At 38.8% G+C, this 25,182-nt stretch overlaps 1 protein-coding gene and 1 pseudogene across 2 annotated transcripts in view; one reads left to right on the top strand and one right to left on the bottom strand.

Annotated features, from left to right (window-relative positions):
- FRK (fyn related Src family tyrosine kinase) overlaps positions 1-25,182 on the bottom strand; it is a 120,069-nt gene that overhangs the window by 85,920 nt on the left and 8,967 nt on the right. The gene's annotated exons all lie outside the window — the stretch shown is intronic.
- On the top strand, positions 11,030-11,893 carry LOC117096958 (annotated as a pseudogene).

Here is a 25,182-nt window from a genome sequence, read left to right on the forward strand (position 1 = left end):
TTATCAAGTGGTAAACAATGTTGGCAGTGGTTACCAGAGACCGGGAAGAGTAGTGGGGAAGGGTATGAACAGAGGTTTATTGGGTAAAAACATACGGTTAGACAGAAGGAATAAGTTCTAATGTTTAACAGCACAGTATGATGTCTACACTTAACAGTAATTATATATTTCAAAATACCTAGAAGAGAGAATTTGGAATGTTCCCAACACGGAGAATCGATCAGTGAGGTGATGGATATCCCAATTACCCTGATTTGATCATTACATATTGTATGCATGAATCAAAATATCACATGTACACCATAAATATGTATAATTATTATACATCAAGAATAATGTAGATAACTAAAATGAGGACTAAAAACTGACCAACAGGTATTACAATGTGAAATTTCCTTGGTGATTTTTGATAAGAGCAGCTTCCCAGAGCAGTAAGAATAGTCTAACTGCAGTGTGCTCAAGAGAGAATGAGTCAGCAAGTTCAGATTGTGGGAAACTCCACAGGCAAAGGAAATAAATTGCAAGGAAACTAACGCAGAGAGAAGATCCATATTAAATGAGATTAAAGGAGACAAATCAACCAATTATAACAAATGGACTTTATGTGGATGAACAAGCAACAACAAGATATACCCACAAAAATTTGGATTCAAACAAATCATAAAAAACAAACTAAAACTGTGAGAAGTTTTACCCTGGATACTGGTAATATTAGGGTTTTTTTTTTTTTTACTTTTTAGGGGTGATTGTTTTATAATTATGTTTGCTTATTAAGATTATTTCATGTATTTTAGATACACTTACAAAAGGATTTACAGATAGAATTATATGATGTCTAGGATGTGATTCAAAATAACACCACAGTGGGTAGAGATTGGGTGGGAAGAAGAAATATTAATATAAGGATGGGATAAGATTGCCATATGTTGAGAATTGTTGAAGTTGAGTAACGGTACCTGGTGGTACTGTTCTCTATCCTTTTTATATGTTTGAACTTTTTTATAATAAAAATTTTAAAATTGTGGTGTGGGTGATCAGAGAGAGAAGAAAAAAACAGGACCCTGAGTATAGACAACTTTTTCAGAGTTTTGCTCTATAGTAGAGATTCATGTGCAGTAATCAGAGGGGAAGTAGAGTCAAGAGTTGTTTTTAAGAGTTAAGAATACTGATTTTGTTTGCTGCTGCTTGGCCTTCCAAGAAGAATTTAGTTCTGACAAATAATTTAATTCTTTACTAATCAGAAGTTAAGTTATAGTGGTGACTTTAAGAGAGGTCAAAAATTGTTCTAAGAAATCAATACACAAATATCCAACTTCAGTTGACCTCACAGAATGCTTAAGAATCATCCACATTATAAAATTTCTAACAGTCTTATTCTTTCGCAATATAACTACAACCATTACTCACACCTACATATCCATCAAAAACACACATTCAGAAACTCTCTACATAATAACATTGAATGAAAATTCTGTTTCAAAGTTATAATCTGCTAACATAACTCACTAGCAAAGTATTAGCGCATGATAGGTAATAAATTTCGATTAAATATAACCAATGCCTAAATCAAAAAATGAAGAAGCAAGGAAAATTGTCATATACTTTGTGTAGCCATTCCTTAAAATCAAACTATCAACTCATTGGCTTATTAGTAGAGTTAATTCTTTTTTTTTTTTTTTTTATTTTTAAGCTGTCTGAAATATAGAGGAGTTTTAATGAGGCACACCTTTGTAAATCACACAGCAGCCAATTGTACATGAACCAGAGGCAAGCATTACTAAGTATGTTGTCTCCCCAATCCTTTCAATGACTTAGATAATGATTGTTTTTAATTAATTCTTTCTCTTTACCTGCAAATTGGAGTTGCTTTTTTTTTTTTTTTTTTTTTTTTTTTTTTTTTTATTATACTTTAAGTTCTAGGGTACATGTGCATAACGTTTATATCATGTATAACTCCCCAATGCAATCCCTCCCTCCTCCCCCCTCCCCTGATAGGCCCCAGTGTGTGATGTTCCCCTCCCGAGTCCAAGTGATCTCATTGTTCAGTTCCCACCTATAAGTGAGAACATGCGGTGTTTGGTTTTCTCTTCTTGTGATAGTTTGCTAAGAATGATGGTTTCCAGCTGCATCCATGTCCCTACAAAGGACGCAAACTCATCCTTTTTTATGGCTGCATAGTATTCCATGGTGTATATGTGCCACATTTTCTTAATCCAGTCTGTCACAGATGGACATTTGGGTTGATTCCAGGTCTTTGCTATTGTGAAGAGTGCCACAATAAACATACGTCTGCATGTGTCTTTGTAGTAGAGTAATTTATAATCCTTTGGGTATATACCCAGTAGTGGGATGGCTGGGTCATATGGTACATCTAGTTCTAGATCCTTGAGGAATCGCCATACTGTTTTCCATAATGGTTGAACTAGTTTACAATCCCACCAACAGTGTAAAAGTGTTCCTATTTCTCCACATCCTCTCCAACATCTGTTGTTTCCTGACTTCTTAATGATTGCCATTCTAACTGGTGTGAGATGGTATCTCATTGTGGTTTTGATTTGCATTTCTCTGATGGCGAGTGATGATGAGCATTTTTTCATGTGTCTGTTGGCTGTATGGATGTCTTCTTTTGAGAAATGTCTGTTCATATCCTTTCCCCACTTTTTGATGGGGTTGTTTGTTTTTTTCTTGTAAATTTGTTTGAGTTCTTTGTAGATTCTGGATATTAGCCCTTTGTCAGATGAGTGGGTTGCAAAAATTTTCTCCCATTCTGTAGGTTGCCTGTTCACTCTGATGGTAGTTTCTTTTGCTGTGCAAAAGCTCTTTAGCTTAATTAGATCCCATTTGTCAATTTTGGCTTTTGCTGCCATTGCTTTTGGTGTTTTAGACATGAAGTCCTTGCCCATGCCTATGTCCTGAATGGTACTACCTAGATTTTCTTCTAGGGTTTTTATGGTATTAGGTCTAACATTTAAGTCTCTAATCCATCTTGAATTAATTTTCGTATAAGGGGTAAGGAAAGGATCCAGTTTCAGCTTTCTACTTTTGGCTAGCCAATTTTCCCAGCACCATTTATTAAATAGGGAATCCTTTCCCCATTTCTTGTTTCTCTCAGGTTTGTCAAAGATCAGATGGCTGTAGATGTGTGGTATTATTTCTGAGGACTCTGTTCTGTTCCATTGGTCTATATCTCTGTTGTGGTACCAGTACCATGCTGTTTTGGTTACTGTAGCCTTGTAGTATAGTTTGAAGTCAGGTAGCGTGACGCCTCCAGCTTTGTCCTTTTGACCTAGGATTGTCTTGGCAATGCGGGCTCTTTTTTGGTTCCATATGAACTTTAAAGCAGTTTTTTCCAATTCTGTGAAGAAAGTCATTGGTAGCTGGATGGGGATGGCATTGAATCTATAAATCACCTTGGGCAGTATGGCCATTTTCACGATATTGATTCTTCCTATCCATGAGCATGGTATGTTCTTCCATTTGTTTGTGTCCTCTTTGATTTCACTGAGCAGTGGTTTGTAGTTCTCCTTGAAGAGGTCCTTTACATCCCTTGTAAGCTGGATTCCTAGGTATTTGATTCTCTTTGAAGCAATTGTGAATGGAAGTTGATTCCTGATTTGGCTCTCTGCTTGTCTGTTACTGGTGTATAAGAATGCTTGGGATTTTTGCACATTAATTTTGTATCCTGAGACTTTGCTGAAGTTGCTTATCAGCTTAAGGAGATTTTGGGCTGAGACGATGGGTTTTTCTAAATATACAATCATGTCATCTGCAAACAGGGACAATTTGACTTCTTCTTTTCCTAACTGGATACCCTTGATTTCTTTCTCTTGCCTGATTGCCCTAGCCAGAACTTCCAACACTATGTTGAATAGGAGTGGTGAGAGAGGGCATCCCTGTCTTGTGCCAGTTTTCAAAGGGAATTTTTCCAGTTTTTGCCCATTCAGTATGATATTAGCTGTGGGTTTGTCGTAAATAGCTCTTATTATTTTGAGGTACGTTCCATCAATATCGAATTTATTGAGCGTTTTTAGCATAAAGGGCTGTTGAATTTTGTCAAAAGACTTTTCTGCATCTATTGAGATAATCATGTGGTTCTTGTCTTTGGTTCTGTTTATATGCTGGATTACGTTTATTGATTTGCGAATGTTGAACCAGCCTTGCATCCCAGGGATGAAGCCCACTTGATCATGGTGGATAAGCTTTTTGATGTGCTGCTGAATCCGGTTTGCCAGTATTTTATTGAGAATTTTTGCATCGATGTTCATCAGGGATATTGGTCTAAAATTCTCTTTTTTTGTTGTGTCTCTGCCAGGCTTTGGTATCAGGATGATGTTGGCCTCATAAAATGAGTTAGGGAGGATTCCCTCTTTTTCTATTGATTGGAATAGTTTCAGAAGGAATGGTACCAGCTCCTCCTTGTACCTCTGGTAGAATTCAGCTGTGAATCCATCTGGTCCTGGACTTTTTTTCATGGGTAGGCTATTAATTGTTGCCTCAATTTCAGAGCCTGCTATTGGTCTATTCAGGGATTCAACTTCTTCCTGGTTCAGTCTTGGGAGAGTGTAAGTGTCCAGGAAATTATCCATTTCTTCTAGATTTTCTAGTTGATTTGCGTAGAGGCATTATAGTATTCTCTGATGGTTGTTTGTATTTCTGTGGGGTCGGTGGTGATATCCCCTTTATCATTTTTTATTGCGTCTATTTGATTCCTCTCTCTTTTCTTCTTTAGTAGTCTTGCTAGTGGTCTGTCAATTTTGTTGATCTTTTCAAAAAACCAACTCCTGGATTCATTGATTTTTTGGAGGGTTTTTTGTGTCTCTATCTCCTTCAGTTCTGCTCTGATCTTAGTTATTTCTTGCCTTCTGCTAGCTTTTGAATGTGTTTGCTCTTGCCTCTCTAGTTCTTTTAATTGTGATGTTAGAGTGTCAATTTTAGATCTTTCCTGCTTTCTCTTGTGGGCATTTAGTGCTATCAATTTCCCTCTACACACTGCTTTAAATGTGTCCCAGAGATTCTGGTATGTTGTACCTTTGTTCTCATTGGTTTCAAAGAACATCTTTATTTCTGCTTTCATTTCGTTATGTACGCAGTAGTCATTCAGGAGCAGGTTGTTCAGTTTCCATGTAGTTGAGCGGTTTTGATTGAGTTTCTTAGTCCTGAGTTCTAGTTTGATTGCACTGTGGTCTGAGAGACAGTTTGTTATAATTTCTGTTCTTGTACATTTGCTGAGGAGTGCTTTACTTCCAATTATGTGGTCAATTTTGGAATAAGTGCGATGTGGTGCTGAGAAGAATGTATATTCTGTTGATTTGGGGTGGAGAGTTCTATAGATGTCTATTAGGTCCGCTTGGTGCAGAGATGAGTTCAATTCCTGTTAACTTTCTGTCTCGTTGATCTGTCTAATGTTGACAGTGGAGTGTTGAAGTCTCCCATTATTATTGTATGGGAGTCTAAATCTCTTTGTAGGTCTCTAAGGACTTGCTTTATGAATCTGGGTGCTCCTGTATTGGGTGCATATATATTTAGGAGAGTTAGCTCTTCCTGTTGAATTGTTCCCTTTACCATTATGTAATGGCCTTCTTTGTCTCTTTTGATCTTTGATGGTTTAAAGTCTGTTTTATCAGAGACTAGGATTGCAACCCCTGCTTTTTTTTGTTCTCCATTTGCTTGGTAGATCTTCCTCCATCCCTTTATTTTGAGCCTATGTATGTCTCTGCATGTGAGATGGGTCTCCTGAATACAGCAGACTGATGGGTCTTGACTCTTGATCCAGTTTGCCAGTCTGTGTCTTTTAATTGGAGCATTTAGTCCATTGACATTTAAGGTTAATATTGTTATGTGTGAACTTGATCCTGTCATTATGATATTAACTGGTTATTTTGCTCATTAGTTGATGCAGTTTCTTCCTAGCCTCGATGGTCTTTACATTTTGGCATGTTTTTGCAATGGCTGGTAGCGGTTGTTCCTTTCCATGTTTAGGGCTTCCTTCAGGGTCTCTTGTAAGGCAGGCCTGGTGGTGACAAAATCTCTAAGCATTTGCTTATCTGTAAGGATTTTATTTCTCCTTCACTGATGAAACTTAGTTTGGCTGGATATGAAATTCTGGGTTGAAAATTCTTTTCTTTAAGAACGTTGAATATTGGCCCCCACTCTCTTCTGGCTTGTAGAGTTTCTGCCGAGAGATCTGCTGTTAGTCTGATGGGCTTCCCTTTGTGGGTAACCCGACCTTCTCTCTGGCTGCCCTTAAGATTTTTTCCTTCATTTCAACTTTGGTGAATCTGGCAATTATGTGTCTTGGAGTTGCTCTTCTGGAGGAATATCTTTGTGGCGTTCTCTGTATTTCCTGAATTTGAATGTTGGCCTGCCCTCCTAGGTTGGGGAAGTTCTCCTGGATGATATCCTGAAGAGTGTTTTCCAACTTGGTTCCATTTTCCCCTCACTTTCAGGCACCCCAATCAGACGTAGATTTGGTCTTTTTACATAATCCCATACTTCTTGCAGGCTTTGTTCATTTCTTTTTCTTCTTTTTTCTTTTGGTTTCTCTTCTCGCTTCATTTCATCATTTGATCCTCAATCGCTGATACTCTTTCTTCCAGTTGATCGAGTCGGTTCCTGAAGCTTGTGCATTTGTCACGTATTTCTCGTGTCATGGTTTTCATCTCTGTCATTTCGTTTATGATCTTCTCTGCATTAATTAGTCTAGCTGTCAATTCTTCCACTCTTTTTTCAAGATTTTTAGTTTCTTTGCGCTGGGTACGTAATTCCTCCTTTAGCTCTGAGAAGTTTGATGGGCTGAAGCCTTCTTCTCTCATCTCGTCAAAGTCATTCTCTGACCAGCTTTGATCCGTTGCTGGCGATGGGCTGCGCTCCTTTGCAGGGGGAGATGCGCTCTTATTTTTTGAATTTCCAGCTTTTCTGCCCTGCTTCTTCCCCATCTTTGTGGTTTTATCTGTCTCTGGTCTTTGATGATGGTGCCGTACTGATGGGGTTTTGGTATAGTGTCCTTCCTGTTTGATAGTTTTCCGTCTGACAGTCAGAAGGACTGTCTGTTGGTCTGTTGGAGATTGCTTGAGGTCCACTCCAGACCCTGTTTGCCTGGGTATCAGCAGCAGAGGTTGCAGAAGATAGAATATTGCTGAACAGCGAGTGTACCTGTCTGATTCTTACTTTGGGAGCTTCCTCTCAGGGGTGTACTCCACCCTGTGAGGTGTGGGGTGTCAGACTGCCCCTAGTGGGGGATGTCTCCCAGCTAGGCTACTCAGGGGTCAGGGACCCACCTGAGCAGGCAGTCTGTCCGTTCTCAGATCTCAACCTCCGCGTTGGGAGATCCAGGCTCTCCCCAAAGCTGTCAGACAGAGTCGTTCGCGTCTGCACCGCCCCCGCTGCTTCCCCTATTGGACCTCAGCTGTGGGCTGTCCCCAGAGGTGGAGTCTACAGAGACAGGCAGGCTTCCTTGAGCTGCTGTGAGCTCCACCCAGTTCGAGCTTCCCAGCGGCTTTGTTTACCTACTTAAGCCTCAGCAATGGCGGGCGCCCCTCCCCCAGCCTCGCTGCTGCCTTGCGGATAGATCCCCACAGACGGCTGTGTTAGCAGTGAGGGAGGCTCCGTGGGCGTGGGACCCTCCCGGCCAGGTGTGGGATATATTCTCCTGGTGTGCCTGTTTCCTTAAAGCGCAGTATTGGGGTGGGAGTTACCCGATTTTCCAGGTGTTGTGTGTCTCAGTTCCCCTGGCTAGGAAAACGGATTTCCTTCCCCCTTGCGCTTCCAGGTGAGGCGATGCCTCGCCCTGCTTCAGCTCACGCTGGTCAGGCTGCAGCAGCTGACCAGCACCGATTGTCCGGCACTCCCTAGAGAGATGACCCCAGTACCTCAGTTGAAAATGCAGAAATCACCGGTCTTCTGTGTCACTCGCGCTGGGAGTTGGAGACTGGAGCTGTTCCTATTCGGCCATCTTGCTCCGCCCAAAAAGTAGAGTTAATTCTTAAATGTTTTCCTTAATCACTACTGTACTCATTTTTTTTTTTCAACATCGCTCACTAACAAGTACTCAGTTGCTGCAACAACTATCCACAAATAAATAGAGAGCAGGTGAATGTCTGTTTCTATGGTTTCTATTTACAGTAGAGAGAGATTGTTTAACACTTGCTACTTTCCTTTTACAATAGAAATTTAAGTATTGCCTTCTCCCTATTCTTATCCTTCTTCTCCTCCATCCTGTAATGCTATCTATTTTCTTTCTCTTCATCTGGCTCTCTTTCTCAATCACCATTACCCTAACTTCCACTAAAAGTGATTTAATTTCAGTTTTCCATTCTAGGAAAAATGTCTGGACAGAAAAGGAACAAACAGTGGGAGAGCTGCCTGCACTTTTTTAAAAAATAAGTTTGAGCAAATATACTTTGTTTCTTAAACTAGATCAGCAACTTAAGAAGAAATTACAGAGTTTCCTTCTTTGCTTAGACAAAGCCTCTTTCTATGACAAATCCTTGAGTAACAGGGATAGTTCCTCCCACCTCCATCTTTCAGCAGTGTCTGATATCTGTTTGATAAGATAAGCTTCAGGAATGCAGTGAGCCAATTACTTGGGTTGCCCTCAGCAAATATACTTACTTACTGCTGGATCAAACTAAAATATTCATTATTTATACTGTGGTACAAAATTATAGTAAACAAAAGTTGGTAAAATATAATGTCACATGGATAACAAAAAACATCAGTTTGAAAAATCATTTGGGATCATTTTTCTCATAATATCCTCTGTACCAAATTGAATCACCCAAGTGTGCTCAATGATCTGTCAGTGTACAATGATGTGATAGAAATGGTAAAACAAAATCCTTTTTGAGATATCATCCCAAAACTGTTGAGCAAAGATTCCTGGGAGATAGTCTTCCCTTGCATTTGAGAAAATTAGCTTCTGGGAAGTGACTTTCAAAGTCAAACAAGGTGGTAATATCCTTTTGAAAAGGAAAAAAAAAATACTTTATTCATTAAATAAGTAAAACAATGTTAAAACATAGATATCAATGTACTTAACTGTAAATGTAAATGTACAGATATATTGAGCAAATTCAATGAGCACTGTCCTATGTCAACATTGGAACTGTGCAGAAACATATAAACCCTCTCTAATCCGAGTTCAATTATGTATTCCTTTAACTCCTCAAAAAGCAATTTCATATTGTACATGTGAGCATGCCAATGGAAAAAAAGTTACTTTTAGTATTATTAACATAGTATTTCTTTGAATATCAAGTATTTGTTTGAATATCAGCAAATAACACATACTTCAGGTTTGTCCTAATGGAGAATGTCAGGCACACCCAAATGTATCAGTGCTTTCTTTGTAGACTTTCTTAATCACTCAGCCAAGCAAAGCTATTAACTTACTCTAATTCCCTACAGAAGTCTTTAGTTTTACTGCCTTTAAAATGCCTGTACAGCCAATTTCCCATTAGCAAATGTAAAAGATTTTTTATATTACTATTAAGTTGCTTTAACAAATTCAATTTTAGGTCCCTGAAGTCTCTTACTTGGTTCCACTGCCTGTACAATAGGTGTCTGTATTTTTGTGCATAGCTTTCTTTTTACATTGAGAAAGATAAACAACACCAAAGTGTAATAGATAATTTGGTTGATATAAAGAAAGTAGAATGAGGAAAGAAATGGGCTTAATTCACTTTCAATGACAATGATTAGAATTTCATTTTCTACACTACAGACCCAATAGTAAAGGAGCAAAAGCTCCAGGGATTTTAAAAATATAATTAAAATAATGTAAGCACAGAATCATGAACTTTCTGGCATGCCCATATTTGTCTGACTTATTTCCATACTGAGCACAATGTCCATATCCAATCTTCCCTCAGCTAATGCATACTATTATCTGTCTACTAGTAAATCCTTTCTTATTCTCTGTAGTTTCTCACACATTCTCACTTTACTTGTTTTCCTTAAACATTAGCTTATTTCTTTTATTTTCACCTTTGGGGTCATTTGTTTAATAAACATCTTCTTTTCTGATGTTTATTAAAAATTCACCTGCCTTTTTAAATCACATTTTAAACTAATGTGTCTCCTCTTTTTCTTTGTCTTGATTGTTTTCTCTACACCTTGTATTTCTCCTCTACTGCATCTGGGTCTCATTCAGGTAGAGTAAAGAAAGGCCCAACTGAAGGCACTTTCCTGCCTTGCTTTGCAGATTTGGAGGAAAACAGAATGAATGCTACACATGTGTACAAACCCACAAATGAGGGAAAAGCGCAGGGAGCTTGTGTCAAATTCTCTAGCAAAGATGTGCACAGTTAGAATTGAAAAGCAATGGGATAAACAAGGTAAGAGGCAGAAGAGACAGCACCAACCAGCATGAGAGCCAGAGAAGCAAAATGGGAGCCAAGTAAGGAAGCAGCTAGAGGAGGTTTCTGGCCAACATTCATTAATTACAATTCTATCAAGCAGCCTGTCATGTTTGGTTTACAATTAGTCTTCCAACCAAGCTCAGAAAGACAATTTAAAAATGTATTTTTTAATTAGTGTATAGATTAAGATATAATATTCTTTTTTCTTTATAATTTAAGGTTCTAAAATGTAAAACATGTCAAGACTGATCATTATTATTCATGTATTGCAGCAGGTTAAAACAGCAGATGCCTATAAAACTCCACATATGTTCTATAGAATAAGAATTTAAAAGAATTCAAAAAAAAGGAAGTGTGAAAAGGAAGAAAATAAGCCAGACTTAAAGACAAATATGGTTATTATGAATAAGCATTAGGTGAACTCCGAGCTTCCTAGTGGCTAAGAATAAAGAAAACTGTGATGTGTAATAAATTTTTAGTATCTGCTATGAGGAAGCAAATCAATTTTTCAAGAGAAACGAACCTTAAACTTTTGTCCATACTAATCTTACAACACAGGTTCTTACATTTTTTTAACATGATTCCTTTTAGAATATCATAAAACCTATAATCCCCAGCCTAGAAAATCACAGAAGGCTGGCACTGACCTTCAGCGCCTCAGCTCCAGCGCCATGGCGCCCTCCAGGAACTTCTTCATGGGGGAACTGGAAGATGAACGGACGGAAGAAGAGTGGTGGCGCTCATCGGCATTCTGATCGCCGCCAAGGTGCCGGCCGACACTGAGGTGGTTTGCGCTACCCTCGCTGCCTATATCGACTTTGCCCCAGAAGCCAGAGCTGAAGATTGCTGTGACTGCGCAGAACTGCTACAAAGTAACTAACGGGGCCTTTACTGCGGAGATCACCCTGGCATGATCAAAGACTGCGAAGCCAGTCTGGGGTCCTGGGGCACTCAAAGAGTGGCATGTCTTTGGGGAGTCAGATGAGCTGATTGAGCAGAAAGTGACTCATGCGCTGGCAGAGGGACTCAGAGTAATCGCTTGCACTGGGGAGAAGCTAGCTGAAAGGGAAGTGGCATCACTGAGAAGTTAGTTTTCGAGCAGAAGAAGGTCATCGCAGATAACGTGAAGGACTGGAGCAAGGTCATCCCGGCCTATGAGCCCACGTGGGCCATTGGTACCAGCAAGACTGCACCACCCTAGCAGGCCCAGAAAGTACACGAGAAGCTCCAAGAACGGCTTAAGTCCAACGTCTCTGATGCGGTGGCTCAGAGCACCAGTATCATTTATGGAGGCTCTGTGATCGGGGCAAGCTGCAAGGAGCTAGCCAGCCAGCCTGAGGTGGATGGCTTCCTCGTGGGTGATGCTTCCCTCAAGCCCAAATTCGTGGACATCATCAATGCCAATGAGCCCCATCCATCTTCCCCATCCTTCCTCCCAAGCCAGGGACTAAGCAGCCCAGAAACCCAGTAACTGCCCCTCTCCTGCGCATGTTTCTGATGGTGTCATCTGCCCCTTCTTGTGGCCTCATCCAAACTATACCTTCCTTTACCATTTATATCTTCACCCTGTAATGGTTGGGACCAGGCCACTCCCTTCTACGCTTAGTATAACCTTGGAACTAGATGTCACTAAGGTGGCTTCTCCTTGGCTGAGAGGTGGAAGGGGTGGAATTTGCTGCTGGGTCCCCTAGGCCCTAGTGAGGGCAGGAGAGAAACCATCCTCTCCCTTCTTACACCGTGAGGCTAATATCCTCCCCTCCAAAGCCAGGAGTGCTGCCCCTTTCCCACACTGTCCGCACCTGTGTGTGCTGTGTATGTGAACCACCCACATGTGAGGCAATAAACACCTGGCAGTAAAAAATAAAAGGAAAAAGAAAATCACAGAAATTTTATAGACATTTTCAGAGATTCATGAACTGTTTCAAGCCTATCCTTGGAACCTCTAGGAGTCCATGATCTACATATTAAGGATTCTTGTCTCTAGAATGGACATGGGGGAAGTTTTAAAAGTCATAGTGAATAATGACAGCAGAAACTGCAAAATCTGTTTTTATGTCTTTCTTATTTATGTTGCAAGCATAATATTAAGGGATAATTTAGTGAAAATAATTGTGTAAAGAAGGTAAAGTTATGAACTACATATGTGCAATCACAATGTCTATATTTGACCTTATGGCCAGCATACTAGCTACCTTTATTTTTCATGGCATAAGTGACATCTAATAATTTCTTCTAATAATGTCCTATGGAAGTATAGAATCTATAATACTCAAGTAAATCTAATAGCAATCCATTTATAATTCTCTTACTATATTTTATAGTTTACTAACATACATTGCCAAACAATATATTATTTGGTTTTCCTTATTTGTGGACTTTACAAAAATAGAATCATGTTACACGTAGTTTCTTGAAACTTTTTGCAGCCAACATTATGCTTCCAAATTGCATCCATGTTATTATACATCACTGAAGTCATTATTTTAATCTTGTATAATATTTTATTCAATAAATAAGCCATAAATTATTCCTCACCCATTAATAGACATTTGAATTGATTCTAGTATTTTGCTATTAGAAATTTAGGTGTTATCAACATCTTCTGGGAAAAAGGCTTTACTCTGACAATGGAAACGGGAAGAAGTCCTAGGCTCACTACTAGTAATAGAGTCTAAGTCTTGGCTAGCTGGTTATATGGATGTTCATTAATTATTATGCTTTAGAACCCACCTGAAAGTTACATATATTATTTTGTATTTATAAAATATAGTTTTAAGTTAAAATGAATAAACTAGAATATTTTATAATACTAAAAATTTTGAATAATGGAGATTCATGCTTTAAAAGATGGTAGAAATTTCTTTAAACACCAAAATTTTCAAAAGTGAAAAATTATCTATGAGGATCTTTGGTCTTCACTAATTATTATGTAACAATGTTTTCTATCATTTTCCCAGGACCTACGAAATCAATAGCATGACTTTCCATTTTCCTAAACTACCACTTCCCTGTTAGACTTTGATAAGATAACACAGAGTCCAAAGTGATTCAGCTCAAAACAAGTACCTGTCTGTTTTGCTATAAACTATTGCATAACACAAATGCAAGGTATTGAGTTGCTTTTTTTATTGTTTTTATATGAAATATCACTGTATTCTCTGGATTATAACACCCTAAGGCTAAACAGAGGAATACTCTATAACGACTGTATACCAGAAAAGAAAATCAGGGCTTCCTAATTCATTCCCTATCTGTCTTCCAGGAAAGTGCAAAGAGAATCATGTGTTGTTCTTGTGTATAAAAGATTCCTTGAAGCATCTTGGATAAAGTCTTGCGTAAAACGGCCAAATAGGAACAGCTCCGGTCTGCAGCTCCCAGCAAGATCAACACATAAGGTGGATGATTTCTGCATTTCCAACTGAGGTACCTGGCTCATCTCATTGGGACTAGTTAGACAGTGGGTGCAGCCCACAGATGGCAAACAGAAGCATGAGGCATCACCTCACCTGGGAAGCACAAAGGGTCAGTGAACTTCCTCCCCTAGCCGAGGGAAGCCGTAAGGGACTGTGCCATGGGGAATGGTGTACTCTAGCCCAGATACTACTCTTTTCCTACAGTCTTCACAACCCACAGACCAGGAGATTCCCTTGGGTACCTATGCCACTTGGGTTTCAAGCACAAAAGTGCGCGGCTGTTTGCGCAGACACTGAGCTAGCTGCAGGAGTGTTTTTCATACCCCAGTGGCACCTGGATCACCAGCAAGACAGAACTGTTCACTCCCCTGGAAAAGGGGCTGAAAGCCAGGGATCCCAGTGGTCTAGCTCAGCAGATTGTACCCCCACGGAGCCCAGCAAGCTAAGATCCACTGACTTGAAATTCTCGCTGCCAGCACAGCCGTCTGAAGTCGACCTGGGACACTAGAGCTTGGTCAGGGAAGGGGCATCCACCATTACTGAGGCTTAAGTAGGTGGTTTTCCCCTCACAGTGTAAACAAAGCCACCAGGAAGTTTGAACTGGGCAGAGACCACCACAGCTCTGCAAAGTTGCTATAGCCAGAATCCCTCTGTAGCTTCCTCCTCTCTGGGCAGGGCATCTCTGAAAGAAAGGCAGCAGCCCCAATCAGGGGCTTATAGATAAAACTCCCATCTCCCTGGAACAGAGCACCTGGGGGAAGGGGCGGCTATGGGCGCAGCTTCAGCACACTTATACATTCCTGCCTGCCAGCAAAGGGAAGCCCATTAGACTAAAAGCAGATCTCTCTGCAAAAACCCCACAAGCCAGAAGAGAGTAGGGGCCAATATTCAACATTCCTAAAGAAAATAATTTTCAACTCAAAATTTTATATCCAGCCAAACTGAGCTTCATAAGCAAAGGAGAAATAAAATACTTTACAGACAAGCAAATGCTGAGAGATTTTGTCACCACCAGGCCTGCCTTACAAGAACTCCTGAAGGAAGTACTAAATATGGAAAGGAAAAACTGGTTTCAGACACTGCAAAAACATAACAAATTGTAAAGACCATCGACACTGTGAAGAAACTACGTCAATTAATGGGCAAAATAACCAGCTAGCATCATAATGACAAGATCAAATTCACACAATATTAACATTAAATGTAAATGGGCTAAATGCTGCAACTAAAAGACACAGACTGGCAAAATGGATAAAGATTAAAGACTCATTGATGTGCTGTATTCAGGAGACCCACCTCATGTGCAAAGACACACACAGGCTCAAAATAAAGGGATGGAGGAATATTTACCAAGCAAATGGCAAGAAAAAAAAAGAAGGGTTGCAATCCTAGTCTCTGATAAAACAGACTTAAAACCAATAAAAATCAAAAAAGGCAAAGAAAAGCATTACATAATGGCAAAGGGATCAATGCAACAAGAAGAGCTAGCAATCCTAAATATATATGCACCCAATATAAGAGCACCCAGATTCATAAAGCAAGTTCTTAGAGGCCTACAAAGAGACATAGACTCTCACACAATAATAGTGGGAGACTTTCACATCCACTGTTAATATCAGACAGACCAAAATGAGACAGAAAATTAACAAGGATATTCAGGACTTGAACTCATCTCTTGACCAAGCAGACCTAATAAACATCTACACGACTCTCCACCCAAAATCAACAGAATATACATTCTTCTCAGCACCACATTGCACTTATTCTAAAAGTGGAAGTAAAGCATATATTTTGCACATAATTGGAAGTAAAGCACTCCTTAACAAATGCAAAAGAACAGAAATCATAACAAACAGTCTCTCAGACCACAGTGCAATCAAATTAGAACTCAGGATTAAGAAACGTACTCAAAACCACACAACTACATGGAAACTGAACAACCTGCTCCTGAATGACTACTGGGTAAATAATGAAATTAAGGCAGAAATAAATAAGTTATTTGAAACCAATGAGAACAAAGACACAACATACCAGAATCTCTGGGACACAGCTAAAGCAGTGTTTAGAGGGAAATTTATAGCACTAACTGCCCACAGGAGAAAGCAGGAAAGATCTAAAATCGACACCCTAACATCACAATTAAAAGTACTGTGGGGAAAAGAACGAGAGATCAGTTGGTTACCATGTCTATATAGAAGGAAGTAGACATAAAAAACTCCATTTAGTTCTGTATTTGAGATGCTGTTAATCTGTGACCTTACCTTCAACTTTGTCCTTGCAAGAGACATGTGCAAAGGTGACTTAGGTTAAAAGGATTTTGGGCGGTGCAGAATGTGCCTTGTTAAACAAGTGCCTAAAGGCTGCTTATGGTTAAAGGTCATCAACATTCTCTTAAATCTCAAGAAAGAGAAAAACATTTGTCTCCTGCCCCTCCCTGGGCAATGGAACATCTCCGGGTAACACCCATTGTGCGTTCTGTTTACTGAGCAAGGAGAAAACCACCTTTAGGAATAAGGTGGGGCTTGCTGGAGCAATACTGCTAAAAGGTTTATGGAGATGTTCGCATATGCATCTCAAGGCACAGCATTTTCCTTTAAACTTATTCATGTCACAGGGATTTTTGTTCATATGTCTTACTGCTGATTTCCTCCCTACCATAGTCCTATTGTCCAGTCACTCCCTTATCTTTTTGATGGTAAAGATAATTGTCAATAAATACTAAGGGAACTCAGAGGCCGGTGCCCGCGTGGGTCCTCTGTAAGCTGAACGCCGGTCCCCTGGGCCCCGCTTTTCTTTCTCTACACTTTGTCTCTGTGTTTTATTCCTTTTCTCAAGTCTTTCGTTTCCACCTAACGAGAAACACCCACAAGTGTGGAGGGGCAGGCCACCCCTTCAAGTACTAGAGAAGCAAGAGCAAACAAAGTCAAAAGCTAGCAGAAGACAAGAAATAACTGAGATCAGAGCAGAACTGAAGGAGATAGAGACATGAAAAACCCTTAAAAAAAAATCAATGAATCCAGGAACTGGTTTATTGAAAAGATTAACAAAATACATAGACCACTAGACAGACTAATGAAGAAGAAAAGAGAGAAGAATCAAATAGACACAAAAAATGAAAAAGGGAATATCACCATTAATCCCACAGAAATACAAAATACCATCAGAGAACACTATAAACACCTCTACACAAATAAACTAGAAAATCTAGAAGAAATGGATAAATTCCTGGAAACATACACCCTCCCAAGTCTAAATCAGAAAGAAGTTGAATCCCTGAACAGGCCAATAACAAGTTCCAAAATTGAGGCAGTAATTAATAGCCTTCCAACCAAAAAAAACCCCAGGACCAGATGGATTCACAGCTGAATCCTACCAGAGGTACAAAGAGAAGCTGGTACCATTCCTTCTGAAACTATTCCAAACAACAGAAAAAGAGGCACTCCTCTCTAACTCATTTTATGAGGCCAGCATCATCCTGAGACCAAAACCTGGCAGAGACACAATTAAAAAAGAAAATTTCAGGCCAATATCCTTGATTAACATTGATGCGAAAATCCTCAATAAAATACTGGCAAACTGAATCCAGCAACATATAAAAAGCTTATCCACCACAATCAAGTTGGTTTCATCCCTGGGATGCAAGTCTGCCTCAACATATGCAAATCAATAAACATAATCCATCACATAAACAGAACCAATGACAAAAACCACATGATTATCTCAATATATGCAGAAAAAGCCTTCAATAAAATTCAATACCCCTTCATGCTAAAACATCTCAATAAACTAGGTATTGATGGAATGTATCTCAAAATAATAAGAGTAAATTATGACAAACCCACAGTCAATATCATACTGAATGGGCAAAAGCTGGAAGCATACCCTTTGAAAACTGGCACAAGACAAGGATGGCCTCTCCCGCCAATCCTATTCAACATGGTATTGAAAGTTCTGGCCAAGGCAGTCAGGCAAGAGAAAGAAATAAAGACTATTCAAATAGGAAGAGAGGAAGTCAAATTGTCTCTGTTTGCAGATGACATGATTGTGTATTTAGAAAATCCCATTGTCTCAGCCCAAAATTTCCTTAAGTTTAATAAGCAACTTCAGCAAAGTCTCAATACAAAATCAGTGTGCAAAATTCACAAGCATTCCTATACACCAATAACAGACAAACAGAGAGCCAAATCATGAGTGAACTCCCATTCACAATTGCTACCAAGAGAATAAAATACCTAGGAATACAACTTAAAAGAGATGTGAAAGACCTCTTCAAGGAAAACTACAAACCACTACTCAAGGAAATAAGAGAGGACACAAACAACTGGAAAAACATTCCATGCTCATGGATAGAAAGAATCAATATCATGAAAATGGCCATACTGTCCAAAGTAATTTATAGATTCAATGCTATCCCCATCAAGCTACCATTTACTTTCTTCTCAGAATTAGAGAAAAACTACTTTAAATTTCATATGGAACCAAAAAAGAGCCCGTATAGCCAAGACAATCCTAAGCAAAAAGAACAAAGCTGGAGGCATCATGCCACCTGACTTCAAACTATACTACAAGGCAACTGTAACCAAAACAGCATGGTACTGCTACCAAAACAGATATATAGACCAATGGACAAACCAGAGGCCTCAGAAATAATGCCACACATCTACAACCATCTGATCTTTGACAAACCTGACAAAAACAAGCAATGGGGAAAGGATTCCCTATCGAATAAATGGTGTTGGGAAAACTGGCTAGCCATATGTAGAAAACTGAAACTGAACCCCTTCCTTACACCTTATACAAAAATTAACTTGAGATGCATTAAGACTTAAACATAAGACCTAAAACTATGAAAACCCTAGAAGAAAACTTAGGCAATACCATTGAGGACATAGGCATGGGTGAAGACTTCACAACTCAAACACCAAAAGCAATGACAACAAAAGTTAAAATAGACAAATGGGATCTAATTAAACTAAAGAGCTTCTGCACAGCAAAAGAAACTATCATCAGAGTAAACAGGCAACCTACAGAATGGGAGAAAATGTTTGCAATCTATCCATCTGACAAAGGGCTACTATCCAGAATCTACAAGGAACTTAAACAAATTTACAAGAAAAACACGACCCCATCAAAAAGTGGGTGGAGGATATGAACAGACACTTCTCAAAAGAAGACATTTATGCGACCAACAAACATATGAAAAAAAGCTCATCATCATTGGTCATTAGAGAAATGCAAATCAAAACCGCAATGAGCTACCATCTCATGACAGTTAGAATGGCGATCATTAAAAAGTCAGGAAATAACAGATGCTGGAGAGTATATGGAGAACTAGGAATGCTTTACACTGTTGGTGGGAGTGCAAATTACTTCAACCATTGTGGAAGACAATGTGGTGATTCTTCAAGGATCTAGATCCAGAAATACCATTTGACTCAGCAATCCCATTACTGGGTATATCCCCAAAGGATTATAAATCATTCTACTATAAAGACACATGCACACAAAATGTTTATTGCAGCACTGTTCACAATAGCAAAGACTTGGAACCAAACCCAAATGCCCATTGGTGATAGACTGAATAAAGAAAATGTAGCACGTGTACACCATGGAATATTATGCAGCCATAAAAAAGGATGAGTTCATGTCCTTTGCAGGGACATGGATGAAGCTGGAAACCATCATTCTCAGCAAACTAACACAGGAACAGAAAACTAAACATTGCATGTTCTCACTCATAAGCGGGGACTGAACAATGAGAACACATGGACACAGGGAGGGGAACATCGCACATCAGTGCCTGTAGGGGGGTGGAGGTCTAGGGGAAGGATAGCATTAGGAGAAATACCTAATGTGCATTACAAGAAATACCTAAGGTAGGTGATGGGTTGTTGGGTGCAGCAAACAACCATGGCATGTGTATACGTATGAAACAAACCTGCACAACCTGCACATGTATTCCAGAACTTAATGTATAATAATTTTAAAAAAAGATTCCTTGAATAGATACATCTGAGTGCATTATTTTTATTTTATTAACTTATACTACTAGTATACCAGAGGGAGGGAAAGATATTAAAAATGTAGATACAAGGTTTATAATTAAATATTCAAGTACCCCTGACTCAGTATTTCCAAGTTGTGGTCCTGATGCCCCCATAATCTACTGTCCTATATCTGTATTGTGAAGTTTCCTTCACAAACTTCTTCATGAATTATATATATATATATATATATATATATACATTTGCTACCTCTACTTTAAGACCTAGGACTGAACTCATTCTTCCCACAACATGACCTCAAAATGTGAGAGGTCACCCATGAGAAAAACTGATGGATTTTTTTAATACATTTGGGAAGGCCAAATCCATGGAGCTAAAGATGAACCTTCAAAGTAGCCTCACTCTACTGCAACCTCCAAATATCCAACCCACCAGGGGATACTGAATACCTACCAAATCTGATGCCCTAGAAAGGGTCAAGCCTTTGATAAATCACAACCAGACATGTGTAGTTTTTTTTTAGGAACCTGCAGACTCTACACAGAGATGAAGGCAGCTGTTTTCCACTGTCTCCTTTTTTTTTTTCCTTTTTTTTTTATTGAGATGGAGTCTCGCTCTGTTGCCCAGGCTGGAGTGCAGTGACTCAATCTCCATCTTCTGGATTCAAGTGATTATCCTGCCTCAGTCTCCAAGTAGCTGGGATTACAAGTGTGTGCCACCATGCCTGGCTAATTTTGTAGTGAATTTTTAGCAGAGATGGGGTTTCACCATGTTGGCCAGGCTGGTCTCAAACTCCTGACCTCCAGTGATTCACCCACCTCAGCCTCCCAAAGTGCTGGGATTCACTGCCTCTTTTGCTTTTGTTTTCTCTCAGCTTTGATTACCAGGATGGACCTAAGTTCCACATGTGAAGCCCTCCCATACAATTATTTTCCTGTGGTTCAACCCAGCCTAAACGTGCCACTGAAGAGTTCCAGACAGAGCAGGCAGTTGCCCTTTATAACTCTCTTTTCTACGGGCTATCACCCATCATTACTTTATGAAACTGCTTTCAGTGTTACCAAATAATTATCCAGCAAACCTAATGGTCTTTCCCTCCTTCTCAGTACCTTGACCTTTCTTTAGTATTTAACTCAAAAACTCTTTATTGACATTCTATCTCCTTGCTTTGAAAAAGATGCTTTGATTTGTTTCCACTTTGATGAATTTTTCATCATTGTTTTCTTCAGTGGTCCTTTTTCTTCCCTGTATTAGTTAGGCTTTGCTCCATCACAACTATTTAATTAGCTCATGAGTCTAAAGGTTACCACTTTGGGATAGTATCTACTGATCTTATCTGGGCTTGCTCAGTCAGCTGGTGAGTCAGTTGAGCCAGCAGGACATCTCTTCACATAGTCTCACATCCTCCTGGAGGTTAGCTTCGGATTTTTATGGCAGTTGCAGAACTCCAAGAGAACTAAGAAAGAAAACTCCAATGTGCAAGTGCTTTTTAAGTCTCCAATTTTGTCACATTTGCAACTGTCCCATTGGCCAAAGCAAGTGATTTGGCAAAGCCAAGAATGAATGTGGGAGGAGACTACCCCAAGAATGCGGATGCAAGGAAGCACAAAAAGATGGGACAATTACTACAACTTACACACCACTTATTCATCTAAACTATAGCTATTTAAATCTAAAGATTTGATCTTGCCTCATTGTTCCTGTTAGACTCTCACTGTTTGGTTCTTAGAATCCGTGTGAAGTCTAAAATATTCTGCAGTTCTTATATTACTGTGACATCTACAACACCTTGGTGTGAATGACTTCAAAATCAATTTTTACAGAATAGAGTTGGCTCTTTGCCTTGCCTTTTGTGTTTCTAAATTTCCTTTGGACATTTTCACTGAGATGTTCTACTAGGGATTCAAATTCTACATGAACTAAAATTGAATGTATTATCTTCCTCTCTGTTTCAGTCATTCCCTTCTTGTCTGCTTCAATAAAAATTACCATATAAAACATGTCTTTATCTTAATGTTTCACCTGGTCCCAAGTTACATTTTTTGTTGTTTTGAGACAGGGTCTTGCTCTTTCACCTAGGCTGTAGTGCAGTGGTATGATGCCAGCTCACGGTAGCCTTGACCTCTCAGCTCAAGGGATCCTCCCACCTCAGCCTCCTGAGTAGCTGGGATTACAGGTGAGCGCCACCAGGCCCAGGTAATTTTTGTATTTTTTGTAGCGATGAGGTCTCGCCATGTTGCTCAGGCTGGTCTCAAACTCCTGGGCTCAAACTCCTTCCCACCTCAGCCTCCAAAAGTACTGAGATCACAGGCGTGAGCCATTGAGCTTAGCCCCCAATGTACATATTTTTTATGTCAGTCTCTTTTTCCTCTCTTCTTCTACATCTAATTTGTAGTTTTACTTCTACTATTTACCAAATAAGAATACATTAATTTATTTAAATTTTAGCTTTAATTTCCCTACCCTAAAAACAGTGATAAGAAAATTTGCCTTGCAGAGCTATTAGAAGGATTAAATTAGTTTTGTATGCTTAGCACATTGAATGTTTTCAAAAATGTCATTTTCTTCCCCTTAAGTCTTCTTGATTCTTCATTCTTGGGATTGTTCACATCCCTACACTTCTTTTTTTTTTTTTTTTTTTTTTTTAACAGTACCACAAATTAAAATTAAGCCCTTATAATCTCATGCCATGGACCTTTGAAATAATTTCTCAATACTTCTATAACTAGCTTATCTCTTCTCTAATCCATTCCTACCTCCTCATAGTCTTTTCAAAGCCCTGCTTTCTATCTATTTCTATTTCGCATTAGATAAAACCCACTCTTTAAACTATCATACACGCTCTTTTCCAAAACTTGTTCCTGGCTATTTTTCCAGATTTGCTTCCCATTGCTCTTCTCCATGAATGCTTCAACTAAACTCTACAACTTGTCATTCCCTGAATACACTTTTACTTTCCCTCCTGTATATTATTCAAGGAGTTGTATTGAATTGTTCATCTTTCTAAGCTTTTAGAAATTCAGTTCGGTAAGCATTGAGTAAAACTAAATAAGACAGTCTTTCTGCTTCAGGAAATTTACAATCTCAGGAGAAAATAGATAATCTCACTTTCTGAGATTATAAATTCTCTGGGGCACAAATAGTCTTGCATAGTTTCCCAGGAAATCAAAGACTTTTCAGCCTCATAAGACAGAATTTTTATAGCTAGCTGTTATATGATAAAAGTACAGGCTCTGAGAGCAAGCAGATAAATCTCACTTCCATCATTTACCAGTTGTGTAGACTTAAGCAGTTTACTTAAACTCTTTCAGCTTCAGTCTCCTCATCTGCAAATGGGGGTAATAAAAGCATCTGTCTCATAGGATTATGATATAAGACAATGCAAGTGAAGTTATTTGTATGGTAGGTAACATAATGGCAAGCTCTCAGTAAATGTCAGTTGTCAGTGACCATTGCTCTACTAACAATAAATACAAAATCATGAGAAAACAAAACAAATTATGAATTCTTTCCATGAAGCTTAGAAAACTTTTAGGAAAAGGGTCATATGAGCTAAACCCTGAAAGGAAGGTATGATTTCCCCCAAATCAGGACTGATCTCTTCTATTTCTGCACTCATTCTTCCAACTATTTGTGTCTTCATTCATGAGTTGAGCATTGTTTTTACGTGCATACTACATGGCAGACAGTTTGTGATACTCATGGCATTTATCAGTATCTGTCTATGCTAACTGAGGAAATGAGAATTAGCTCTTGACATCCTGGACCTAGACTGGCACTTAACGGCTGGACCTTGCTGTCTTCTGTTGAATGTAAACAATCTTACAAAACATCAACTTCAGACAAGGCCACGCCGTGACTATGATGGATTGAGACAAAAACAAGACCAGATCACTCCATAATCAAGTCTCAACACCCACAAAAACATGGATATTGTCCATCCTAAAGAATGACCAAACATCTACTTATCTTGGCTAACCTGAGTGACTGATGTTTCTTGACCAGTTCTAGCTTTAGTCCCAAACTAGTCTTCCATCTTTCTCAATAAGATTTATTAAATACCTAATTATACAGTTATTCCCATTGCTTAACAGTATCCAAAACAAAGCAATGCCTGCTTCCTTAAAATCTCCCCAAAGTCACATCCCCAGATCTAATAGTGGGTCCTATCTAACACCTTCTTACTGAGGTGGTCTACTCTTCTCGATGTGTGTGTTCTCCTTCCCTGCAATGAATAATAAAACACTACAGATGTGTTTCTGGTGCACTTTTGACAAAGGGCATTGTCACAACATTCTTGGCTTGCTAATCTTACCTGCTGAAACTGTAAAATTCTCTGGAGAATAGCATTGTCTTATCAATTTTCATGTCTCCCACTATACAAAAACAATGTCTTTAATAGAGTAAATATTAAATAGAGCAAAAAGTTTGTTGAATGGATAACTGAATCTCATAGAAACTATTTTCTTCAATGACCAGAAATGGTAAAAAGACACTGGAGAAAGTGTCCTGAATCCTGCTTCTCAGATGTGCAACTGGGAGTATCCAGAAAATATGCTCTAGCAGTGACTTTGCAGGCAGCACAATGCTGGAAGTTGCAGGGTGGCGTCTTGGTATGTCAGAATTAATCATTATTCAGAAATGGTAAAAAGATATATGTGAGATCAAACTAGCATTGCAGTCACCTTATATCTGTCAACAATACTGGCCTTTCAGAGGAACCTTAAAATGGGATTCTTCTGAATCATCCAAATCATGCTGCCAATGTGGTATGCAACATTTGTGTTAACAGGAATATTTACTGTGAAATAGTATTCTAAATGCCTTTCAAGTAAGATACCTAGCATAAAGTTCAAAAGTTCCTATTAATTTATTGAATTGCACTTTTATTTTACCCATAAAAAGGCACAGAAATCATGAAAAAAGTATTTGATTGAGAATTTAGTCTGAATTTAAAGACACTATAAAACGTGCCATCTGAATATTAAAAAGACATTAAAAAATTAAAGAATCTGACATGCAATCAACTCAATTGGTAAATAGAAAAATATTCAACTAAAAATCTTTGTAGAAAAAAATGGCATCATGACAGAAAGATATTTATTACACAAGGGACAGTCTATGACAGTACCTGAATTTAGCCAAATAAGCAGAAAAGTAGGTGATCCAAAGTATATGATCTACATTTGCATCTATGCATTTTAGCAAATTTCTTCTGTTACATTAATCTTCAAGGGAACAGCCATATAAACTAATACTAAAGTTTCAGTCTTTAGGAAAATAGCTGTAAGGAACCCTGCAATATCATTAAAACTGCTATTAATCTGTATAACTACCTTCCCTAGGGAAACTGGCTCAATCTTTTCAATGCTAAGAAGAGCTAAGAACCCATATTTAAAATGGGAG

The sequence above is a fragment of the Trachypithecus francoisi genome, unplaced genomic scaffold (assembly GCF_009764315.1).
Source record: "Trachypithecus francoisi isolate TF-2019V2 unplaced genomic scaffold, Tfra_2.0 Lachesis_group15, whole genome shotgun sequence".
NCBI lineage: Eukaryota > Metazoa > Chordata > Mammalia > Primates > Cercopithecidae > Trachypithecus > Trachypithecus francoisi.